The sequence below is a fragment of the Lepidothrix coronata genome, unplaced genomic scaffold, assembly GCF_001604755.1.
Source record: "Lepidothrix coronata isolate B3197 unplaced genomic scaffold, Lepidothrix_coronata-1.0 Scaffold55, whole genome shotgun sequence".
Taxonomy (NCBI): domain Eukaryota; kingdom Metazoa; phylum Chordata; class Aves; order Passeriformes; family Pipridae; genus Lepidothrix; species Lepidothrix coronata.
In genome coordinates this window covers 535,343-541,342 of record NW_016690235.1, presented here as the reverse complement: position 1 = coordinate 541,342, position 6,000 = coordinate 535,343, and the positions used below count along the sequence as shown (strand labels likewise).

General features: G+C 44.5%; 1 protein-coding gene across 1 annotated transcript in view; it reads left to right on the top strand.

Moving 5' to 3' along the window:
- The window catches only part of KIAA1958 (KIAA1958 ortholog), a 53,586-nt gene continuing 47,586 nt past the window's right edge, over window positions 1-6,000 (top strand). The window contains exon 1 of the mRNA XM_017816464.1: window positions 1-60. The gene's annotated coding sequence lies outside the window, so the exon portion shown is untranslated. The remainder of the gene's footprint in view (window positions 61-6,000) is intronic.

Genomic DNA, 6,000 nt, shown 5'->3' with positions numbered 1-6,000 from the left:
GCGATACGGGCGGTGCAGCGCAGCCTCCCCGCCCCGCGCTCCCCGGACAGGCACCTGCAGGTACGTGACCCGCACCGTGTGTGTGGATGCGTGTGCGGGGGGGTGTGCGTGCTGCATCCAGCGCTGCCCGCCGCGGGGGCGGGCGACATTCCCCGTATCTCTCTTTGTGCGCAGCCAAGGGCTCTCCGGGAAGCCTCACCGGGCAGAGGCGAGGCCCCCCCGGCCTTGTGGCGGAGCTCTGTGCGGTGGCAGGGGTCGGTGTGCCCCCCTGGGCTGCACAGGGGGTACCGGTGCAAGGAGAGGGGGTGGGGCAGGAGTGCCTGAGGGGTCGTGGTTTGGCAGGACATAGGGAGCGGCGAGACACCTTCCCCCGCAGCCCACATTGCATCTTCTTGCAAAAAGAAAAGCGACCTCCCTCTCCACACTCTACCTCTACCCCCCACTTCCCCCCCCGCTGAAATGGAGGTGGGCAGCCGCGGGGGGCCGCGGTTTGGGGACCAGGGGTCTGGCGGCTGCACCGAGAAGGGTGCAGGGGGCCAGTGCCTGGCGGTGTGGTTTGGCCCCTTTCGAAGTTCAGGCCCTCCGGCACCTCCCGCAGAGGGGCACAGAGGGGTCTGTCTCGTTCCCAGCCGGAGCAGGCAGTGGGGTGAACTCTGGGAAAGGCAGCTTCTCACAAACTTGGCTTGCAACCGACTCGAGGCAGGAGCGATAAGGGAAGCCAGAAAACTGTGAATTAAGCTCGGAAAGGATGGTTCAGCGCAAAGGAAAAGAGTGAAAACGATGGGGAGCTACACTGAGCCTTCTGCAATTCAATTTCAGCTGTCAGAAACAGAGCCACTCTCCAGCCAAAGGAATAAGTATGACCCAAACGTTAAAACTCACCTTCCATCTACAGTGTTAATGGTTATAAATATCCCCTGAACGCAGCTGGCAGTTCAGTACTACTAGATATAGAGTAAGGCTGTTTCCATTCAAGTGAATGAAGATCTGTCGTAGACACAAAACAATACACCTGGTAAAATGACGTCCCTGTATATGGCTGGCTTTCAACATTTGAATTGTTATCCGTGAAGTTTGCTTTTGCTTGCCTTCTCTGCCATTCCCATACCATCCTTCTCGGAAATATACACTCTGCCAGCAGTGTTATAATGGTAAAACTGCGATAGATGCTAAAGCTTGGCTTTGAACTGGCACAGACTGTAATGTTTTTCATTTTTCTGTTGATTTGAAGAGAAATGGGACCAAGCGCTTAGCATGCTTGATAGCAGCAGTGAGAATTTGCATAAAACACATGATGACATCCCTTTGCTACATTCAGGATCACAGCTTTTCAGGTCAGGAACTAGGCTTGTTTTTCTTCACTTTTTTTCTCCTTTAAACTGAGTAACCCCAAAAGGCCTTTTCAGGTCAAGAGTGACCAGTTCCTGTTTCCCTCGTGGCTGCTTCTGTTCTCTGTATAATTCAGAGCTCAGACTGACAGAGCTGTATTCGTGTGGTAGTGCAATTAACCTAATAACCTCAGCCAGCAGCATGCTGGGCCTGCACGCCTACCCCACAGCACATACGCATCATTTCAGACTGCTTCCAACTGACTGGCATTACCAGGAGCTGGGTAAAACTGCCCCGGGGGTCAGATCTGCCAGTTTTCTCAGGCTGATTTTTCATACATCATTTTAGGCTTGGCTAAACCTGTTTCTGCCCACTTCTAAAGCCACACAAGTCAGAAGTCACGTGGTTCTTGCACTCACCTGCTGTCTTGTGCTCAGCCTGGCACTCAACCTGGCTAAATAATACCCAGATCCCCTCTTCCCCTTCGTCCTGTGGATTTTAGCAAAACACTGTTTTTCAACATCATGCTCAAGTTTTGTCGGCTCTTTGAAGTCCTTCATAGGTAAACTAATAAAGGAACATAATAGTTTAAATAACTTGCACCCAAAAGAGTAAGAGAGAAAATAATTGGCAAAAAGATGCTGTGTGATCCAAGTATTATCAGAAAGTGTTGAGGGGTTAATAGGTGCTGTTACATGCAGTGTAAAACTTGTGAGAGAGATACACCGTGGAGTTACTACTTCTCCTGTTACCAGTAGTTAAGAGTGTAGCAGAAGTCTTCTTTGCGTTCCACTAAAATAGGTAGGTTTCCAGGAGGTGACCCAAAACTTGTGAAAAAACTGTTAAAGCTCAAGTACTTCTTTAGCCATTGTTAGTAAGCTGGTATTTCAGTTTGGCTTGTTGTTTGTTATTTTTGAGTTTTTTTAAGCAAATATGTATTGATGTTGTTCCTATGCAGATACATCTATGCACTGATAGTTGGTGTTATACCAGGAAGTTTCCTATAACTGAACTTACTGAAAGTTTCAAAAGCACAGTATAATTCTGTGAATTTCATTCACACGGTTATAGTGGGTTTGTTATAGTGGGTTTGTAGTCACGAGTTCCTAAAGCAGCAGCAGTTTGCTGCCTTAGCAGTTCACACCTGGCAGTCACCGGGGGCACCTCCCTTAAGTGGCCACCAAACCTCACCTTGGTGCCACTTTGACTGGGCTGCCATGTGTCCAATGCACTGCAGCTCCATGGAGACTCCTAGAGTTTCAGCAATAACATCTTCCAGTATTTTCAGTTTCCCAGCTTTATGCCTCTCTGCCTCCCTTTCCTGTTAGTTATAAAACGCAGACAGAAGAGGTCTGAAGGTCTTAAATGTGAACAGACGTAATCCCAGCCTTGACATTCACTTCCACGGTGCCACTGTGTTTTGACATCTGCATTCTGGGAGGGATAACCTGTCCATGCATGGTTCACAGAGGTGGTGTGAAAATTAACTGCTCTTTATAAGGAACTTTCGCAGAATGGTGTGTGGCAATTAGTCCTCTTGAGGATTGTTATGCATCTGGTAATTCAAGTGTAACTGGCTGAACATAATGCTCTGCTTCCAAAGGTTATCGCTGCACACCTCTTTGCAGAGTAAAACAGGGTGAGATGAAGGGTAGTGACTTAAAAGTAGAGCACATTTTTATTGTCTTTCTGGTACTTTTCTGTGAAAAATATTCAAAAACGAGTGTTAATTTGAGTCAAATATTTCCTTGGTGGATCTGCATCATAAGTCCAAGGAATTTGAAAGACTTCTACCTTAGTACTATTAATAACAAAGGAGACCCATGGAGCCTAACTGCTTCATCTTCAGTTACTCGACCTCGGCTCTGATTTGTTGATTTATTAACTTTATTTATTGGCCAGGCTGGTGAATTCTCTTGCAAGACAGAAATTACAGCTTGTCGTCCCTCTCTTGTTTCCATGGCAATGAATACACCTCACAGATTCCGTAATGAGACCCTTGGCTGGCCACTGATTGTCTGCGTTTTTCTGGTTTGGTAGTTCCAGGCCCTGAAATAAATAAAAGGTCTTGTTCATGTGACTGTCCAAACTCAAGCATTCAAAATGGAAACAGAAATCAAATAATAGATGACTTCTGCATGGTGAGAATGTGTTGTAACTTAGCCTCAGTCATACACAGTTGGGATGTAAGCGGATAGTGTTCAGTATTGTTGTTTCTTCTGAGAAGGGTATGGTGAAAGGGACCTATCCAGGATCTTGGGTTTAACTTGATCTTTGTAGAATATCTTCTGTGGCTGAGTTATATGAGTGCAAAGAAGTTACTTTGCATGATCTGGGGGCCATTCTCAATTACAGGTGTTTTCCACATTTTCGGGGCAGTCAGTTTTTATCACAGTCCTTATGTTACTGGACAGTTTGTTCATATTGCTTCAGAGTTCTTTCATATTTATTTGTTCTCTTTCCTTACTTATTGTTAAGCAATAGGCAGGATCTGCAACTTTTGTTCACTTAACTGATGCTAGCTCAGAGACATCACATGAGTTATGTTGGACCCAGGTACCTTAGGGTTTTAGTCCTGTGAAAAGTTACAGGAACAAAAGTTTTCCTTTAAGTGCAGAATCATGAGATTAGATTCATGGTATTCACTGAGTGAGCACTCTGACATTCTGCCAGTTTTTATTTCCATTGTTCAAGGTAATTATTTTCTAAAAGCAATCATTGTACCTTAAATATTTTACATATGTGGTTTACAAATAGTATCTAAAATAACTGGAAGAGATAAGGGGAGGAAAGAGATTCCTTTCCCTTTTTCTCTCCAGCTTTGTTTATTTCATCGATTTTTCATCATTCTTTTTTGTATGGTCTGCCCTGTTGTTTTCCTCTGTGATCTTCAGTCAACTGAATGTCTTTGGTTGGTATGGACAATCAGGCAAAAAAACCCCACTAACATTTTTTCAAAACAGGAACATAAACATATAACAGTGATTGAACATCCAAACACACACAATAATTTACTGTCATCTCAGCTCATCTAGTCCAGCTGACAAAACTCGCCAGTGCTATAGTTTGAAAGCTTTATTGTTCAGTCCCTTCACCTATGAACAGCTGCATCTTAATGAAAGCAATAGGCAAGAAACGTATCCATGATATAATTATCTTCTATAGCAGTTTTTTTTCAGAATATGTGTAAAGCTGGCAGCAACTGAATTTAGTAGTTTCAAATTTTATTGTCTATCCTGTCATGGGTTAAGGCTGAATGAAAGAAAAACCATTGATGATCTAGTAGGTTTACATTTTGTGAGGGGCTAACAAAAAAGAAAAAACTCCTCAAGACAAAGAAAGGACATGGGGTGTCCAAGCCCCTTTGGAGTAATGTCTCAAACGCTCTTAAATGGAACAACTGGAGCCATACCATGAGATATGCCATAAGATATATGACTAGGGGATTTCCATGAGGCGCCATGAAATGTGTGGATGGTGTGCTGAGGGGCTGGCTGACCCTTATCCCTGCAATCAGCCAGGTTAAAGGAGTAATGTTAAGGTGACTTCCGCCCTTATGGAAGACCCAGTCTTTGTAATCTCTTTGTTACTCCCGATATTCCTCATTTACATATAAATTGGCTGCCACCCCCCACCCCACTTAGGCACGGAGGAGGGGTTGCCCGAAGCAACCAACATAAAAAAAGGACAGCGAGCTATCGTTATGTGAGACTTCAGGACATCAGAGACCCCCCGCTGGCTGGCCCAACGCTGGATCCAGGACCGGTGATCTCTCTCTCTCTCTCTCTCTCTCTCTCTCTCTCTATTTATTTTCCCTTTTATCAAAGTTTGTCAATACAGCCATTTGCTAACCGTGTGCCTTTGTCATTTTATTAAGCCCCTGTGAGTTTTCCTTCAAACAGAATTGTGACTTGTTAAAGGACCACCAGTGTTGTTTCACTGCATCTCTAGCCAAAGGTATTTTCAAATCTGAGTAACTTTCCTTCACCTCTTGTGTTGGACAGTCCTAAGGGATTCCAATGGTCTACCCAGTAAGTGGGGAGGGAGAGCTGGGCAGTAGCCTCTCAGCTATAAGCCAGGAGAGGTTTGAGCAGTGCCAAGACAATGGCTTCCCAGGAAAGGGCAGCTTGACTGCTACCCTGTTTGAAGTTGTTATCTCCCTCTTATATAATATAGTCTATTAGTATGGTATATATGCTTTATCACTATGCATTATTATTATTAATAATAATAATAATAAAATGATGATGATGATGTTCTATTCCATAGTCAGATGAGAGAAAAGATAGATCTTGCAGAGAAAGTGTCTGACTTACAGGGTGAGAGAGCCGTGGTTCTGCTGGAACCTGTCCTGCTCCCAGTCCTATCTGGTGTTTTCCCCAATGATACAGTGGAATAAATAACTAACCCCCCTCTGTGTTGCACCTGTGCAGAGCATGAGGCCAGAAAGAGACACAAAGACATGAGAGCACAGATTCAAATTTCAAACTCATCTCAACAGGTTAGAGATCTGGACTGGAGATGACAGAGTGTGAGTTGTAAAACTGTGTTTACCGGTTGTAAAACTACTTCTGCTCTATGGAAGGTGAAGAAAATGCTGAAATTGCAGGATGGGTAGCAATTTTTTTGGTGTTGGTTTGTTGGTTTGGTTTTTTTTTTAAGAAACAGGTG